General features: G+C 37.1%; 1 long non-coding RNA gene and 1 pseudogene across 1 annotated transcript; both read right to left on the bottom strand.

Annotated features, from left to right (window-relative positions):
* Nucleotides 1-1292: 1292 nt before the first annotated feature.
* LOC113070292 (uncharacterized) lies at nucleotides 1293-2057 on the bottom strand. The gene is made up of 3 exons (XR_003279897.1): nucleotides 2014-2057; nucleotides 1697-1766; nucleotides 1293-1344 (listed from the first exon to the last, which is right to left on the bottom strand). It is a non-coding gene; the product is annotated as an uncharacterized LOC113070292 (long non-coding RNA).
* Nucleotides 2058-6865: 4808 nt separating this feature from the next.
* LOC113070293 (telomerase Cajal body protein 1-like) lies at nucleotides 6866-20329 on the bottom strand (annotated as a pseudogene).
* Between the last annotated feature and the right edge of the window lie 397 nt (nucleotides 20330-20726).

Genomic DNA, 20726 nt, shown 5'->3' with positions numbered 1-20726 from the left:
CGGTTTGATATGATGATGATCGTGAATTCGTGATCCCCGGCACCCGATCACACCGATCAGCGCTGTGCATTCAGAAGCGACGGCTTATAGCGCTACAGCGCCCCCAGTGCATTCACTGCTAACGGTGCATGTAATAACATTTCATGCTGGTGGTAACGACACTAATGACAAGCTTAGTAAGATGTGCAGCAGATAAAGAGGTTGTTTAATAAATATATCTACCGTCAATTGAAACTGGAATGATTTCCAGCGCTCTGCGTATGTGAGAAACGTAATTAATTGTGTTTGTATGCTTGTCTATTTACAACTACAATTAGAAGTGTATTATGACTTAAGTGCTGCTGATGGGACCCAAGGAGTTAAACCTTGCCTACACTGACACCCAGCGGTGAAGTATCTCTTTACAGACAGCACGCTGCAAATCTCGACGCCCTTTGGACAGCCATATCAATTTTATTATATATTATATGTAATTGTATGTTAGAAACGATTAATCCATTAATTTTTATCCATCCATCCATTCATGTCACATTTCTTTTAAATGTTACTGTCTTAATTCATCAAAAGATTTCGAATGGCATTTAAAAAAATGTATTTTAAAGCAGAGTAGTTACTAAATATCTCGTTTTTTTAACGACTAGCAAACGTCTAGTAAACGAGGTAATTTTATTTTAAAAAATTATTGAGGCTTGTAGCAACAGCCCCAATATATATATTTGGATCAGTGAGTAACATTACACACAATGCATGTTAATGTAATTAAAATATGACAACATTAACAATATGTAAGCTGCTCCAGGAAAATATTACATATTTAATATGTTTTTGTTCATCAGTAGTGTTCAATCACTACACTATAATTTAAAATAAGACTAATGGGTTTTAAATATGCTGAAGTATTTATGAAAATGTGATCTATGAAACCAATTAGTTCAATAATAGTCTTACTACAAGATTTTATCTTGCAAACACTGCCAAAAATGTGCAATTTATTATTATGAAAGAGTTGACATGTTCATTACTAAAAAAATACTTTGTTAAGATAAATGTATTAATGAAAGTATATTTTAGATGCCACAATCTTTTAACATTTATACGTTTCAAATGGTTTTAGACAAAGTACAGCGTGTAGTGTAGGACACTGCTTTGACTGCTAGTGCTATGACATGTCATACTCAGACAGTGTACACACTGCCATCACAAATTAGGAGGTGATCTCATCAGTCTGTGTCGCGTTGTCCATGAACCTGGCTCTCTCCCCAGTCTGCGCAGCTTTAAGAGTAATCAGAGGTGGATCGAGGAATCAGTCAGGTCCACAAACCGCTTGTAGCTGGCCTGCACCTTCTGAAAGACAGAAAGAGAGAAGGAAGCACACAAACATGCTGATTCAGTTTTAGTTCAACAGTGCAATTAGTAAGACAGGTGGATCATCATAAATGACCAAAGATGAAACGTCCTCAAGCAAAGAGTCAAATGTCAATACTGTTATCTATTAAGACAAGGAGGAACACAGACTCATGGGAGGAAACAAACTAAGCTTAATAAGAACCAAATGTCGGAGGACTGTGCTGCATGAGAAAAGAGAGAGTTCTGTTATTCCGTCATTTTGTTGCAGGGTGTTGCAGATGCTGATTTGACGCGGTCCCTTTTTTAAAGCAGTTCATTTATTCACGATGACCTCATTACAAGAGCTGACCTTAAACTCTGCTTCATACTGAATGCGCTCCCTGCAGGCCTGCTCCAGACTGTCCTGCAGCTGCTGTATCCTGGAACACACACGCAACGTCATGCACGACTTCGAAACATTATTAACAAACAAAGAAAGAAATTCTGGAGCAACGGTGCTGATGACGACAACAAAATCTATAGGATTCTGTAGAAAAGGGAAAGGTAGAGGGATACAAAGAGAGAAAAAATATGAAATTTACAAAAGGCCGGAAGGAGAAAAGAGAATAGCTGAGATGCATCACAACATGAAGCTGGGTGCGCAGGAGAGTTCATGTGTATTTTTACCAGTTTTGTAGCTTAGATATCTTCTCTTCATGTCTGTCCTGTAGGCCTGTTTCTCTCTTTCTGCCTCCATGTCACACTCCTCACGAATACTTCTCTCAGCCTCCTGCACACACCTCCTCACACACTCCTGACACAGGCAGAGGAAGGAAATGAGCGGGTGAATGACTCACAACTCTACTTGATTCTGATTGCTTAGGTTTTAAACTTTTCATATGTTGTTTCTTCACCTATTTGCGTAGTTGATGTATTAGTTAAAACAAATCAGTAGTCGCCTAACTGTTAATTATTATTCATTGTGTTGTGTCTGATTTGCATACAACAGAACCTGATGCAAATTTTCACTTTGGCCCACGCATAATGTTATTCATTATTTACGGTTTCATTGGAATTAAATCAAATATGCTACTTTATTTTGTATGGTGTATGACTTATAGTTTATCATGTCACATAATTTAGTTATTATTTTTGCACTTGTTCTTAACCTGGCAAACCAGCTCGTGGAAGCCCATGCATACATTTCTTCATGTGATTTTTGAGGGATGGAAAATCAATGAATGAAAAAAATATTTCTTCTCAATTCTCAGCCATACAAGCCAAGTCAGTGAAATGATCTGTGATAACTATTAAGTTCGACCCAACTCTTCGCGAATGCGGCATTATTTTGCGCGGCACAAACATGCTTGCAGACCGCCAGCAAACGGCCTACATTTGGCTGCTTTCCTCATCAAAATCAACGTCAAATTCAGTTTTAATACTAATACATTATTGTTAGTGTTTCTTGTTCTTGTTGTTTAAACCATTTTTTAAGTAAATGCTAATTAAATCAACTGATATAACCATTATCCAGCAATTATTTTCTGTATCTTATATTTATATTACCATCAAGTTGGTCACACCAGTTTGTCTCAGAAAAACTGTTGGCGAGTGAAAATCAGGCCTAAAATCATGTAAGGGATACCCGGCATGAGAGAACCACCTTAAGGACGGTCACCCCAAAGTAGTTTTATCAGATTTACCTACTGTATTGTGTGAAGCAAGCATCCCACCTGTGTCTCTTCTCGTACAGTGTTATTATTTTCTCCCTGGTCTCCTCTGGCTTCTTTGTGCAGCTGGTCTTGCAGCTTCCGCAGGCCTCCCCTACGGCTTGGACCTTGTCTTCCTCCATCTGAGCCCTCAGGCCTTCAAATTGAGCTCGGAACTGGGCCTGCAGCTCGACCTGGACTCTCGCCTCATTTCAGCCTCCAGCCTGTCCCTGGCTTGCAGGGCCTCTTGAAACCAGGCCTGCAGACTCTGGGAAGAAGTGATGGACAAACAGAGGAAAAGGGATTAAAGTGGATGGGGAGGACAGAGGAGAATGAATTGAAAAAGGGAGAGAAGTAGAGAGATGAGATGTTGGGGTGAAACCGGAAAGGGAGATGGAGAGGTAGAGAGAACACAAGGAGACAGAGGGCGTTAGGGAGGGAGAGAAAGAAAAGGATGGATCAGCAGTGTTGGCAGTGCAACTGTACTGGGCTTTTGAAGAGGAGAATCATCTCTGAGTTTGGCTGTTGCTTGCTTTCCTTGGAGAGCAATTACACAAGCAATTACATCCCATTACAAAAGCTCTTCTCATTTCTCTCGACAACAATGGCAAAGCTGTTGACTGATACTGGCATTGGAAGTAGTAACCGGATCATTCATAAAATCTGACACTCGGACGCAACGAGGAGAGGTGTATGCTGCTGGACACAATTTAAAGAGTTGAATAAGAAGTGACTCTTCTTTATCAGAAAGTTTTAATCAAGTCCTATAAAATCTCTCCGAACTGCTCCCCTGGAGACTGAAATATGGATTTTTGAATTCCAGGCAACAGGGTGTTACAGTCTAATGTGTCTGTATTAATTACTTTTTCAACATGGTTCACTTGAGGATGGCACATATTACCTCCTCTTGGAGTTTAAGGGCAGCATGTTTCTCCTTCTGCGCCAGCTGCTTAAATTCCTCCTGGAGGGGACATCAGCTGCTCCGTCAGTAGCAGGCCGTGGATTGACCAAGCTCGGAGCCAGTTTTAGGTGGTCGTCTGTTCTAACAGGGGGAGATGACCATGGACATAACTGTTCTCCTAGTTCTGAAAGAAGTGAATTTGGCATGGGAGTCAGTGGTTGATGCAGGTGGCAACTGATCATAATCATAAAATTACATGTGCTGTTAAATATTATATGTTATAATGAAAGCTCGTATGCATGTCACATGAGGAATGTCTCAGATGCACATAGGAAAGAAAACCATAAATGTTATCTCTAATATCGCACTCGTTTATCTTGGACACTGACAAGATTTAATGGAGAGCAAATGAAAACTTTGGTGTAAGTCTTTCCACATGTTCCTCCCTGTGGACAAGACCCACTTCTAGAACCCCTCCTTCTAGAGTTTCAGAAAGAAAAGTTTCAGACTGTGCTCAGATTTTCCAAGTTACCGAAGTCAAGCAATCTAAATGAGATTTTTTCCAAATATTTCTCATCAAGTTCTTACAAGACTAAAGAATGTTAGAATTTCTGTCCCACATTTCATTTACAGTGCAGTTTCTATTCACGCAATGACAAAAAACTGTACTATTTGTGTATACTTTTAATTTAAGGAATTTTAGAAGAAAAATTACTTACATACTTACAAGTCACAATTAATACATAAAAGAAACTAAACCAAAAGCTGTATTATAAGGACAGTTCATCCAGAAATAAAGTGTCTCTTCATTCCAAACCTGCACGATTTTCTTTCTTTCATGAAATATTAAAGAACATATGTTTTTGAAAAAAAAAAAAAAAAATTCCATTCACACAATGAAAGTCAATTGTCCACTGTTGTTTTGCTGTTGAACAACAAAGTCATCCAAGTTGAGGCTCAATAGAATTCAATTTTTGGCAGAAATATTCCTTGAGTAAAATGTATTTTTGAGTAATAAAATAGCAGCTTCTAAGCAAGTAGGCTTTCCTTTGGGTGAATATATATATTTTTTGACCCTCTATTTGTACATTTCTCTATATGTGAGACAAAAGTCCAGCAGACATTGCGTAGTAAATGCCAGAGTCATTAGGCTGGATGTAGGGAGGTTGATTGCACTGTGCTTTGCTCTAGTTGTCCAAGGCAGAAAATGTGCTGTTGCTGCCCCTTCGGAAAGAATTCAGGTTACACTACTGGAGGAGATCCTAGATGTGTTCTGGTACGAACTAATGTCGCTTGAAGAGACATATGTTTGTGTAGTATTAAGGCTACACTCACCCAGAATGTGTGTGTGGAGCACTCTCTGTGTGCTTAGAGTCGTCCTGTTCACCATCTTCTCGAGAGACCTTGTGTCCCACATTTTGCCTTCACAAACACTGCACCTTGGTCTACACAGAAGCACCAGAGTTTGGCTCTTAAAAACTCACAATTTCCAGCCCTCCACCACGTCTCGTTTTCTTTTGGGATTTGTCTTTTCTCTCAGCATTTGACTAGCTGATGGTCGCTTGGCAACATGGACAACAAAACAACAGACTGTGCTGCTTAGCATTCAAGAATGATTTGATCCAAGAGATTTGAGACAAGATGCCTGCCAGCGTGTGTGTGTATGGGTGTGTGTTTGATTGTGTGGAAGTGTTTTATGAGCAGCCTCCCGCTGCGCTAGTCATTTGAGATGTTTTGCTTCAGGGTTCATGCTCATTTGTGGGTCACATTTTGTGCAATCTAAAGAGCCCAAAATGGAATATAATGGCCAAAAAGGAAGCTCACAGATATTTTGAAGCCATAACATATAAGAAGATGTGACAGAAATACTTTGAAACACTAAATCAAATAAAAAAATCAATCCAAAAGCTAAACATCCATTAAAACAAACATTATTTTTAATAGTAATATATTAAAATAAAATGAAACTAGTTTTAATTTTCCTAAAAACAATATAACTGTTGCTTGCCCATGCAAAAGTTTCTGCCATGAGCCATGATGCTATCTGTCCCTACGGGAAATGCCCACTGGAGTGCCACAGGGCTCTGTACTTTGCACTTTAATTTTCCATTTAAATAAAATCAGTTATCGTCACCTCTAAAAACTAGGCATCCTCATGAATCACTGCATATCTGATAAGTATTCATGTCTGGATGAATGCTCATCATGTTAAGCTGAATTTAAATATAAAATTAAAAAAAAAGAAGCCCTGTAGGAACAAGCTTTGCCAAGATCTCATTGTTCTCAGTTCTTTTCACCCACACACAAAGCAAAGAACCACACATCACACTCAACACTCAACAACTGCCTGTCACTGCACCCACATACAAGTGACATTTATGCTGTATACAATACAGTTTCAAAGCTGCTTCAAAGTAATAAACCGCAAAATAACAGACACACATTTCTTTAAATATGAGAGAAAGCTGTAAAAATAAAGACAAGGATCATTATGGATTGCAAGTCACTTCAGTTCAAAAGCTGTCAATGTTGCAAAATCAATCCATAATGAAACAAATTTGATTCTGCTGTAAAGAGCTGGCTTATACATGGCTAACCATAAACAAAAGATTCGTCCAACAAAACATCCGCCATGCCACCTGGGACCATGTCGCACCTTAACCTAAGCACTTTTTGTAAGTTGATATCTGCATAGTTTTAAATGGTTTTTAGTATGGTGCAATACAAAGCTCTTAAGAAAATACCTAAAAAATGCTTAAGGATTTGCACCATGGAACATCCTTACAAAATTCTTAGAACTTTCAAAAACTTTCTCACATATTTTCTTAAGACAACTTCTGTGAATCAGGCCCATGATTGCTTTGATAATCTGCATATAATTAATGTATCCAGGACAAATACAAGTAGTTACACACCTAAGCATGAGCAATAGTAATAGTGATTACTATTGGCTTTGCAAACACCATTAATTACAGAAACAGAATTACAGTTTTAATGTAAACATGTTTATTAATATTTTCAGCCACAGTGATCTACCTGTTGTAAATAGGTCCTCCAAATAGAAAGAACCACAAGCAAATTTGAATGATGTGGCTTACAATCCAGAGAAACTGTACAAAAAAGATCTGTATTATGTATTTGTACAAACAACTGAAGCTTTCAGCAGTGAATGTAATATGATATTCAGCAGTCTGACTAGAGCATGTTTGGCAAGCCTGAAACATTCAAACCCACTGCTTTAAAGAGTAAATTACAGGCACAAAGCGCGCGCGCACACACACACACAAATTAAAGCTGTAAAAAGTGCACATTTGTAAAAACGTACACCATTGTATCAAGATTACAGCTAAAATAGAATATGTAAAGGCTCTCTCTCTCTCTCAGACACATCCACAAACAAACATAAACACAGGTTATTATAAAAAAGAATGTGCAGCCTCAGCTAAAGCAATTAGGTCCATTGAAAGACAGGAAACCAACTACATTCACACACAATAAAGCAGATTACTGGCTTACAAAAATATATTCACAGTTGCCCACTGCAGCTCTATGGCACATTTAACATAAGATAAACCGTCTCAGTCCATCACACATAGCCTTCCCATAGACAAAAAGGGATTAAACCTGCTCCTGAAATAACTGCACCATGTTCACTGACAGTCCTCAAAGTAAATCCAAGACAAGACTCAAAGTGTTTATTGAAAACCATCTTTACATGGTGAAAGAAAAACAAACCAATGCAACTTGGAAAATAGGCTGCACTGCTATTTCGGAAACCTGAGAGGCATAACACTCCAGCAAAGACAGAGCATCCTGAAAGCTTTGCTGGTAAACAACCTAAACATCATTTTGGGGCCTGTCCAAACAAAATGACTGAATCTATGAATGAATTATTCATATTCCAGATCAGTGTTCCAGGTGATCTGAATTGTAATATGCTGTCAGAAAGGGTTTAAATTCAATGGCTTTTGGAGGACTTCAGTCTAGACTTTCTAGACATTCATGGAAAGAGGTTTACAAACCCAGCAACATGCCCCCCCTATTTTTGCCAAAAAATTAGGGATTTAAAAAGGGACTATTCTACAATTAAAATTGATACTACCCTTCACCTAAACGAACAGTATTACAGGTTTGGCAGTATATTGTGGGTCGTCATCAGTACATTTTTACAAATTAAAAGTTCTAGCTCTTAATAACTTCTGACTCCTCCTCCTGCCCCCTCTCATTGGTTGAGCCCAATGGGCCGGCCCACCACAGCACCAGAGCATTGTCCTGTCGTACGCCGTTGGATGACATCACATTCCCCTCGTCTGAATCGGACTCTGAGTCCTCGCTGTCAGACGGCCAACAGAACTTACGTTGACCACTGGATGAGGCCACCAATGGCATGAAAGGGTGCACACTGTTGAAATGAGAGAGTAAGAAAAGGAAGCAAGTAAAATGAGCAATATTTACTTATTGGCATTCATCTATTTTGCAGATGTTTACATTTCAGTTGTGTTACAGGTGCGATGCCATCACCTGCAACCTCTGGCAAACATATTAAACATAGCCCTATTGACAGTATCTGAGTCATCCTTCAAGTAGGGGCACATCTTAAAAAAAGGAAATTAATATTTAATGTAATATTTACATGTTCATTTAAAACACAAATTGGATTTACACTAGCGTTCAAACGTTTGGTGTCAGTACGATTTTTCTTTTTTGAAATAAATGCTTTTAGTCAGCAAAGATGCATTTAATTGATCAAAAGTATCAAAGACTGTTACAGAAGAGATCAAGCAAATGTTCTTCTTTTTAAACTTTCCACTCCAAATCACAAAATATTAATATTTTTCAATACTGAAAATAATAAGAATATCATTACAATTTCTAAAAGATCATGTGACACTGAAGATTGGAGTAAAGGAGAACATTTAATTTAAACCGTAATAATATTTGACCAAATTAATGCAGCCACGGTGAAAAAAAAACTTACTGACCTCAATTTTGTTTCTCCAAAACAATGCATTGATACAACATAAACTGATAATATGATTTTTAAGTAGATATTACAAATGATAATTTCCATAATTTTAATAAGCATATTTCAGAAGACACAAAAGGCTGGATAGGGGACAAACCCGAGAAATGCTGCTGCAAACAACCTTTCAGTACTCCTTTAATTAGGAAAATGAGTTAAAGAGCTACAATAAAAGGTGATTATTGATAAAAGCCATGATTTTAAAGAGTTCATGACATTTACATTTTATAAATCACTTTAAGTTTTTATATTTCCAACATTTTATTTAAATTATACTAATTATACCTGATGCCATTAGCACAATCAGTGTGTGCCTGAAACTGTAGCAGTGGCGGTAGTGGCTCCTCATTCCCATCAGGTGGCGCTGTGAGGGTGTCCCACACTGACACCACACCATCTGTGTCCCCACTCAGAAGATATCGGCCAGATCTATTTCAGACCCACAAATATCAACAAAATGGAAACATAAATGGGTCTAAAACACTGTTGTATTTAATAAAACTGTGTATCTTTATCTTACTGGTCCAGGTCAAAGTAGATCCGCTGGTTTGTGCCGACGTTCCTGTGCATGGAGAACAGAACTTGTCCCGGATCTCTGAGGTCCCAGCACAGGATCTCTGAATCCTGAAAGCAGGAATGTATAACATTAGCTAGAGAATCCAAGACTTGCAACATATAACAGTGTTTTCTAATTGGTGGATGTATCTGTCATAGTGAACTAGGCAAAGTAAACCTGTGAGGTACAGAAGTACAGTACATATGAGCCCCCTGACCTTGCGACCACCCGTGTACAAGTGATAGCCGTTGGGTGAGAACAGCAGGTGTGTAAGGCCTCCGCGGTGTCGATCGGGCAGCAGAGCCAGCAGAGAACCGTCCTCACAGGAGTAAAGGCCGGCCGAACGAGAGTATGACCCACAGGCGTACATGGAGTGGCACGAACTGAAGGCAATACAGGAGATAATGCCCGTCTGACCCTGTTTCTTGTCTTAAAAGGAGAATGAGGAGGTGTAAAATGAAAGGAAGTAAAACAGGAACAAAAGTTAATTGTAATTAGTTTGGTTTCATATTAAAAATCCATGAAGAATCACTGAATAATGAGAAACTACGGAGCCAAGTGTCCAGACGAGGAAGAAGCTGACTTTAAGAAGTCAAACAACACAACTTTAAACATTGATAGAGTTCAACTGATGTGCTATTACATGGTGTTCACTACTGTTCAAAAGTTTGAAGATTCTTTCATGTTTTTGAAAGAAGTCTCATTTTCACCAAACCTGCATTTATTTGATAGCATGTTTTTTTTTAAACATAAATATTGTAAGATATTATTACAATTTAAAATAGCAGTTTTCTATTTTAATATATTTCAAAATGTCATTTATTCCTGTGATGCAAATCTGAATTTTCAGCATTATGCATGTATATCAGCTGCTTCATGACTACGTTATGTGGCTCATCCAATGAGAACATAAAGATTAAACTATATTACCCATTTTACAATATCAGTTTGTGTTTTTTTTTCTCTTTTACATATTTTGAAGGTTTTTATCCAATCAAGTCAGATATTTTATGCAAAAGAAAATGTCTCTTCATTTGCATTATGATTAAAAACTGAACATGATATAATATAATATAATGTAATGCAATAGGCAGCATCTTTCAACCTTTCATCAGTCTGAACAAAGATCTTTAATGTCACATCCAGACCAATAATTACAATAACAGTCTTGAAACACCATGAATGAGTCAGCCACTGCAAACATCCTAAGATAATTATATCCAGAGCTACTGTCTAGATCAGAGCCACGCATGCCATGCTAGCTTAATCAAGCCAAATATGTGTTTCCCGCCATGAATGTGTTTGGAACGAATCCACCCAAGCAAACAAAAATAAATGAAATAGGATTACAGGCATTCCTTACCTATGCCAGCCAGCCGTCTTAATGACCCCGATTAAGAACCATTTGAAGAGCAAGCGTGATTAATAAAGCGGTTATTCCTCTACAAGAGGGACCCTCACCCGTGGTGGGCCTCTGCTCGCAGTCTCTCCCAGGACGGTCGGTGTGGAAGACCCTGACTATTTTGTCAAAGCCGCAGTAGAGCTGAGAGCCGTCAGGAGAGAAACACAGTGAATGGGCCGCTGTCAGCTCATCCAGATGGTTGTAGGGCCGAAAAGACGCTCGGAGGTCCCCGTAAAACGCATCCCATATGTGGACAGGGTTGTCCCGGCTACTGCTGGCAATGCTGAAGGGGAAAGAAAAGAATGAAGGAAACTGGAATATATTGCAAAATCGTAAAACTTCACCCACCCCACCAAAAAATCTATTGTTTTAGGACAAACAAGAGATTGCAACATCAGACCTGACAGTCAGACTGGCTTTCTTTCAAACTCGCAACACAAAAGACCCATTCACAACAGATAATCTTACAAATGAAGAGCTAAACCATTTGAAATGAAAGACGGCGTCATCTGCTAGATAAAAGAATAAGGCATACGAGTATGTGGTTTATAAACCATCTGATCGGTTTGGCATGGAACAAAATGCAAGTTCTCATACGAATACCTGAGATCATGCAAAGTTTAAATACTCTCATGAACATATTGCGGATGCTATGATTTTACAGAAACACTGATAAATTACAGTGATGGTTTTTCACCAAATTTGCCGCTTGTTTTGAAAGTAACTTCTGTGTGCTGTGCTTTAGGTCACAACATTATCGACAACAGACCTCTAGTGTCTATATTTTGCTAATGTGACCACACATTTAAGGAAGAATAAGTCCATTCATATTCCCGATCGTAGGGATTCCTGTTGAAATGACTAGATTTTTTTATTAAATAGATATTTATTAAATGATCTCTGCTTGTGTTTCACAGTTCAAAATCAAATGCGTTTGGAATGACAAGAGGGTGTGTAAATGATGTCTGAACTTCTATTTTTGGGTGAACCATTCTCTTAAGTACAGATCTGATGTTCTGTCCCAACAGGAGGCCAACACAGTTTAAAAGTGTATAATGAGAAACCACCACATGCCTGGAGTCGAGATGGAGGAAGTAAATGACCTGAATACTAAGCATCTCCCCTGGAGGGAACAACCAATGATAAGTCAGAGATAATGATCAACCCCTACTGACATTCAAGCTGCTCTTCAGCCAATGACAGCAGTCAGAACATCACGCTACGAATGCCTGGAAGAGCTTTACACGAAAACTGCTGCGTTTCACGATGCTACAGTTATACCTGTAAACAATATCACTGCCACCAGGCAGAAGATGACACATTGTTACTGAGCACGTCTCATCTGACTGCCTTAACCTCATCCTCTTCATCTTCATGAGTTCTTTATCAAGTTTACAGTTTCGTCCTTGACCCACAACTTGTCATTCCTTTCATTTCTTTGTCATTTTCAATCGCTGCAGGGCAGTTGCTGTAATGCCAAACAACGTTTGATCAGAACTGATGCTGCGTGTGGGTGCCACAGTCAACGAGCCCTCGATAGTAATCTGCTGCAGCTATACGTGATGACTGGCATTGACTTGGACTGGTTTCTGTTCCATTGCCTTTTGTCCCACAAAAAACATAACCATCAAAGACAACATCATTAAACGAGAACTGAAGTGACAGAGGACTGGAGAGGAAGAACAGGAGACCACTTACACCCTCCCTAAACAATTCCAGCACTACTTTCAGTTTACTCTAACACACACACACACACACACACACACAACAGTGTTATATAAAGAGAGAGAGACAGGGCTGGGAAAAATAACACGTTAATCTCTGTGAAATTATTAATGCAGCATCAATTTTCACTTCCTGAAGTAGCTATGCTAATGTCTTTTTCCCCACAACCATTCTCTTGAGCAACAATAAACGATCACACTTGTATTAATTGAGAAAATTAAATGTGCAAAATAAATTAATGGCAAAAATTAACTGACAGCTTAAACAAAGAGCTGACAGAACACTGGGTTATAATGGATTTGTGTGAATATTGTGTTAAGTTCACTTAAAAGTTATGAATTTATGTTCTGCTTATGTTAATGATAAATAAAACATCTGATAATTTGCAGTTTAGGCCTGATTTTCAATTACACTGTAATGTTGAATGCTATAAAGATTCAGTTCATTCACATTTTTATTATTAACAACATTAAGCAACATTTTTCCGATCTTCTATTGTCCCGTTTTGGTGAGCCTGTGTGAATTGTATCCTCTATTTCCTGTTTGTGTGGTCTTCTGCTGCTGTAGCCCATCTGCTTCAGGGTTCGATGTGTTGTGCGTTCAGAGATGCTCTTCTGCATACCTTGATTATTGAAGTGTTTATTTGAGTTACTGTTGCCTTTCGATCATTTCTAACCAGTCTGCCCTTTCTCCTCTGACCTCTGATATCAACGAGGCATTTTCTTCCACACAACTGTCGCTCACTGGATATTTTCTCTGTTTTGGACCATTCTGTGTAAACCCTAGAGATGGTTGTATGTGTAAATCCCAGTAGATCAGCACTTTTTTAAATACTCAGACCAGCCCTTCTGGCACCAACAACCATGCCATGTTTAAAGTCACTTAAATCCCCTTTCTGCCCCATTCTGATGCTCGGTTTGAATTTCAGCATGTCTTCTTCACCACATCTAGATGCCTAAATGCATCAAGTTGCTGCCATGTGATAGGCTGATTAGCAATTTGTGTTACCAAGCAACTGAAGTTCAGTTGTACCTAATAAAGTGGCTGGTGAGTGTGCGTGTGTGTGTGTGTGTGTGTGTGTGTGTGTGTATATATATATATATATATATATATATATATATATATAAGATATTTCAGAGCCAGAACTAATTTTTTTTTTCACAGAAGGTACAGAAACAAGAAGGGCATGTGAGCAGACTCAAATACAAGCCTTGAAATTTTCATTCTGGGCTGAATCCAACAATCTCTGCCAGAGGAGGAGACAAGGCTCATCAGCACTGATCATAACAGAAGGGAAACAAAGCAATGCTGATCCAGAACAATAGCAGCTTAATTAAACAAAACACAATCTCTTTAAAGACATGCCATGTCTCTGGAAAGAATTAACTGGGTCACTTTCTAATGCAGACAATGGAGACTGTAAAAATGTGCGTGTGGACATCGGTGATTGAAACATGACCATTTGTGTTCTTTATCAGCAGCACTGCTGGACGGATAATGGCCTACAGTTTGTTCTGCTTTCTTTCTTGGCTGCTAGCTTTCAGAACATCTCTTGAGATAGAAAATGAGCACTATTAATGAGGCTTTCAGTCCACCCAGTAAACACAGTCCTTCACATTCCACACACAAACCACAGTGACAGTGATTCTCAAAAGAGCCGAATTAATGGAAAAGCCTGTTCTTAACACTCTTAATTAACCCGAAGACAACAGACATTATAGAAAATATTACAAAACTGATATTTTGTAAATAAATACACTACAGGTGAAACTTTTTTTTTAAATTAATTAAATCTTTTAGTAAGAAACAACGCACTAAATTGATGAAAAGAAAAAGTATAATAAAATAAGTTTATATTGTTACAAAAACATTCGACTTCAAATAAATTCTGCTCTTTTTAACTTTTTATTCATCAAAGAATCTTGACTAAAACATCCACAAAATGATATTATATTAGCACTGTACGATGATTTCAGAAGGATCATGTGACACTGAAGACCGGAGTAATGGCTGCGGAAAATTACACTTTAAAATATATATAAAAAAGTTAAATATAATAAAATATAGATAATAAAAATATAAAATTGTTATATTAAATTGTAATCATTTCACAACATTGCAGATTTCAAATCAGATAAATGCAGCCTTAATTCGCCTTTTAAGAACTTTTGAATGATTGAATATATATATATATATATATATTATATATATATATATATATATATATATATATATATATATATATATATATATATATATATATATATATATATATACACACATACATACATATATACATATACACACACACACACAAATATAAGTGTATGTGTGTATAAATCAAACACATATCACACACATATACATACATAAATATGACCTGTTTGATGCTTTTTAACTGTTGATTTAGGAGAGCTTAAAATGGGACAGACAGGAAAACTTACAAACATGTGTCTGGGTCCATAGAAGTCATCTTGGGGAACCAGCAGTAGTCATAGATGGTGTCTCCTTCTGTCATCTTTAGCACTGGACTCTGAAAGCACACAAACAGAAGCAACACCATTATGGTCCCACATCCTGCTTCCAGCAAATCAGATTATGTGATTATATGTGTGTAAGCATATCAAGGGTTTGGAAGTAAAAAATGTATCCTTTCACTCCAGAATTTCAAAATGAAGAAGCCAACATTAAGTAAAATCCCATATTTAAATTTTGTCACGAGACATTTATCATCTTGAACACTGGCCTAAAGTCATACAAAGGAAACTGATCTCAGCTTAGTATTTTCTACTTATACAGATAAATGTGATATGATATTCTAAAAGAGGGCTGACCATCTCAGAGAGCATGTCCCAGTGGCTGCTGTACAGCTCAGGCGGGAGGTTATACACACGAAGAATGTTATCAGCGCTGTTTGAGACAATGCAGGAACCATCCGGAGCCCTGCAGAGAGACGTCATGAAGAGAGATAGATGGTGCATTAGCATCTCTGTGAAACAGTTTCTACTCTACAGCCATCAGAAACAGCTTGCTTTCATCAGCCATCACCATTTGCAGCCTCTGAGGTAATTCTCAGCGGTGTGGGTGTACTCGGCCCAGGAGCCGTCAGCATCTGAGGGTTCTGGCTAAAGTCGAGGCTTGGACTGGTGAACACAGCAAAGAGACAGCATACACTGACTGACTGAAAATATCCCTGTGCCACTGCAAACAACATTTGTTCCCACCATATTTCCTTTCACGGCAAATTAAGAGGAGCGTACACTTACTAGCGCTGCGCAGCAGAGTTGTCTTCTGAATTGTTCTTCTCAGGCTCATTTTGCTTCCGTTCCTCTTCATCTAATCCATGCGTTTCGCTGTTCTCTGCTCCGTTTTGATGCCATTCCACGTCTCCTTCGACTTCCTCAGGTCCCACAGCCTGTCCGATTCATCAGTCTGATGACAGGCAACTGACAGAAACAAATTAAACATGGACACCTTAGGTGGACAAGTAAAACTAAGACACTGTGCTACTTGTATTTACAGAATTTAGAACATTTTGTTATTTTTTTGTGCATTTGAAATGGACTTAAAGGCAAACACTACTCGCTCATTATATACATTTTGCACATTTTGAACACAGAAAAAGTTCAATAGTGTTGCTTTTAGAATTGGGAAAAGAGGAATATTGTCAGCAATAATTTGAAGGCAAAAATCATCTCTATTTGTATAACATGGCAACATTTACTCACCTCTTCCTAAAACACACGACTTCCTTCTTCCATAGATAAGAAAATTAAGTATGTTGCTCTATGTAGTTTAATGGTCGCAACCATTCAAATACATGGGAACTGTGGCTTTTAAGCTTCAAAAGTAATTCACAAAATATTATACTATGGTGTGTATAGAAAAAGTCTTCTCTGAAGCTGCAAAAACTCCATTCCTCATTCATTGTTACTGTATGGAAAAAAGTGGCAATACATTTCAGTCTTACTGGTTTACAACTTGTTTCATTCTAATCTATCACATTTTGTATGAACTAATCCTTTAAATATATTTAATTGCACAATATAGTAAGAACACTTAACATACAGAACTTCATGCTGTATTTTTTTATTTTTGATAGACAAAATGTATATTTTGTGTCAAGTATCTGATGTCCAAATCTTAATTTATAGTATTAAATTTTTTTCCTTTAACACCTTACAAATTCAATTACCGTATTTTCAGACTATAAGTCGCACCTGAGTATAAGTCGCATCAGTCCAAAAATAGGTCATGATGAGAAAAAATACATATATAAGTCGCACTGGACTATTAGTTATTTAGAACCAAGCACCAAGAGAAAACATTACCGCCAGATGCTGCCCAGTGTAGGCTACAGCATCTCGCGGCTGTAGACAATCTTGGTTAATTTCTCTCGGTTATGTCAAATTAATTTTGATAAATAAGTCGCAACTATAAGTACAAACTAAAAAAAGTGCGACTTATAGTCCGGAAAATACGGTAAATAAACACAACATAAGCCAAATATTATTTTGTATGTTTGTAATAGGGTCAGAATACAATTTATTGAAGCACTATTCTCTACTTTAAAGTGTATTACTTGCTACTTTAATGTTACTTGACAGTTATACTGAACAAGTGAGTGACATTCAATGGCATCACATGTGACGAACCATTAAAAAAAAAAGAAGAACTCTGAACAGTATAATCACATTTCATTTCAGAGCCAAGAAAAATAACGTCATCCAAATTTATGGAAGGAACCAGCAGTTCACTCACAGAGAGCTGCTTCACTATAAAATTAGATGCATATGAAAGACTAAAGCACAAAATCCATGTAATTCTTCAAATATGGCAGCAAGAGTACCACATATGGAGTTTATATCACATATTAAGACATCAGAAGGGCATACTGACAGTGTGCCAAACAAGATGCTGTAGATCAGACGTTAGAAAGTGCTTTTTAAAAAAAGACAAAGGCTCACCTTCCTCTAAAGTCCCAGCAACACCTTGGCTCTCACAGGTGTCCACTGAAGGCACCACAGGCGTCTGTATCATGTGTAAATCAAGACCTACATCTTCCTGCTCCAGTCGAGGCTGTTTTGCTGCTGGTGGTGCTTCCTCTTCTCCATCCACCTCTCCCTGATGAGAAGCCTCATCATGAGGAGGTTCTCCATCAGCTTCTGCATCCTGTCCTGCACCACCATCACTGCTCTGAACTGCACCGGACATCCTGTTCACAGAGGTATCTATATGTTCAGTGGCCTGTGGAACATGCACAATTTATATCAGGTACAGATTATATACACTGGCAGTGATATACATAAGCATAAACATTCAAAGTTATCTGATTACAATTTAAAAGAAGATATATACCGTATTTTCCGGACTATAAGTCACACTTTTTTTCATAGTTTGGCTGGTACTGTGACTTATAATCAGGTGCGACTTATCAAAATTAATTTGACATGAACCGAGAGAAATTAACTAACAGAAAACATTACCATCTACAGCCACGAGAGGGCGCTCTATGCTCTGCTCAGTGCTCCTGTAGCCTACACTAATCAGCATAGAGCGCCCTCTCGCGGCTGTAGACGGTAATGTTTTCTCTTGGTTCTTTGGTCTAAATTAGTGGTAAATTAGTGCGCAGACTGACCACCGGGGGTGCGCGATAGAATGTTTGTAATGGTGGGGGAAAAGATTGTCTCTTTATTATTTTTACGTATTTAACTGAGGTAAACTTCACATGCGAAAGTTTTATTAAGAAATAAAATTACACATTCCAAGCTATAAATTACTCATGATTTAATTTCATTTTACAAACACATCTGTCACAATAGCCCCACCCTGTTCATATTAGGCGATAACTGATCATTCGTACATTTATTTTTCACTTACTACATTAATCAAAATGGACACCTGGTTAAAAACAGGCACTTTAAAGAAATCAAGGGAGAAATATTTTGCATTTATAACAGATTTCTTTGTTTTCTAATTTAAAGTAAATATTTGTATTTAGTTATTGCAAATAAAAATGTGAAGTTTAAGCGGAATATTTATATTTAATTATTGCAGTTAAAAATGTAAAGTTTAACCAGAGTAAGGTGTTGGGGGGAGCTTGACAGGTGTCAAACTCTAGAAAGGGGTGCATGCTGCAAAAAGTTTGGGAACAACTGGTCTAAATAAATGCGACTTATATAAGTTTTTTTTCCCTGGTCATGACTTATTTTTGGACTGATGCGACTTATACTCCGGTGCGACTTATAGTCCGAAAAATACGGAAGTAGTTTTACAGTAATGTATATTATTTATATTACAAAAGAGTTAAAACAGTGACATTGCGTATAATAAAAGGAAACTCATTTATGAAGCCCATGAATTCCAACTGAAATAACAGTTTCTGCTATATGCATATCAAAGTTTCAAAAGAAACTAGGAAGAAAATACTACGTTAGGAATCCTTTCCCTTTTGAAATCAAAGTACTTTATCGTTTCTAAATTATAACGAGGCAGGATCTTCTCAGAATTTTTTTTACTGTTTTAGAATACATATAATCAGGTTTACAAAAATACTTAGGCCTATATATATATATATATATATATATATATATATATATATATATATATATATATATATATATATATATTATATTTTTTTTTTTTTTTACTGCCAAAATGCATTTAATATGAACAATATACATGCATTGTTGACTCCAAGTTTAAATAAGTAAACAACTTATGTATTAATAATGCATCATTTCACATACAACCTATACAAGAAAAAAAAAGTTTACCTCCAAACCACAACTGCTAAATTATAATTACAATTGGTACTGTCCTGATAATTCTAATAGACATGTTCTTATATATGCTAAAAACACATCTCTTCCATCTTTATTTCAGCCTTTAGCTCGATCAGTCTATTTTAATTTTATTCTTTAAAAAACACCCCCCTTTTAGACTTGCACTCTATTTATTAACTACCATCTTGTTTTCTTAAAAAAATAAACTAACAATAGCTTCTCTAATCTTTTTGTATTCTATTTGTTTTCTTTTTTTATTTATTAAACAATTAACAAAAGCAAAAAAGGCATTAACACTAGCCTGCTCTATTCTTTTCCTATTCTATCTTTTTTTTTTTCGTTTTTTATTGTATGATTTAAAAAAAAAAAAAAAAAAAAAAAAACTTGCTACCTGTACTGCATTAAGTAAACTGAGACTTGTCATAGCACTTGCATATTATTGTTCTTTTGTTGATTTTGATTGCCTCCATTGAACTCAAATGTGAGTCGCTTTGGAATGCGTCTGCTCAATAACCAAACGTATATAAATTTATGAAATGTATGTGTGTGTGTGTGTGTGGTGTGTATAAGTTGTCAGGTCTTCAGGGTTGTGTTCTTAAAATTACGAATATTTTCCAGTGTACAACAGCAATAGAACTCGTACAGCCAAAAAAAAAAACACACACACAAAAAAGACCACTCTACCTGTTTTTTCTTTGATTCGTATCAGTCGTGTTGTGCTCTTACAAATCAGACAAAATTCCTCAGTGTATGTGTTTTGCTAAGTTCAGAAGACAATGTCGGAGCATCTCAACTACAAACGCATTGCGATGAAACCATGGACTGTATGAAACCTACAATACACACAGGAACTCATGCGTCGTGTTTATAAGCACAGAGCGCCGCCATGCCTGCTTTGCCAGGTCACCTGACTCTCGCGATATTTGCGAGATAATCTCAGGAAAGAGTTCAGGAACGTAGTTTATATAAATTCTCATTGATTAACAACATTGACATCAAATAATTGTGTGCCACCCGCATTGCAGCATCTTGTTAATGGTATAAAAACTTATTATTTACTTATACTTGATTATATATTCCGTTTTTGTCTATCATTGATTTTCACACATAATTGGACAATTGTAAATAATTACGTTTTGTGAGTCTCTACCATTAAAACCTTACCCTGTTTGTCAGCATTTGGTTTCTGTACTTCATTTGGCTGATAAGTACTGATAACAAGTAGACAATCAAACCTTATTTATGACAATACCTTTGTACATACTTTATAAAATCTGTTTTAAAATGCATAACAGAAAA

Source organism: Carassius auratus, unplaced genomic scaffold (genome assembly GCF_003368295.1).
Source record: "Carassius auratus strain Wakin unplaced genomic scaffold, ASM336829v1 scaf_tig00003676, whole genome shotgun sequence".
Taxonomy (NCBI): domain Eukaryota; kingdom Metazoa; phylum Chordata; class Actinopteri; order Cypriniformes; family Cyprinidae; genus Carassius; species Carassius auratus.
This window is presented reverse-complemented; position numbering and strand designations above follow the sequence as displayed.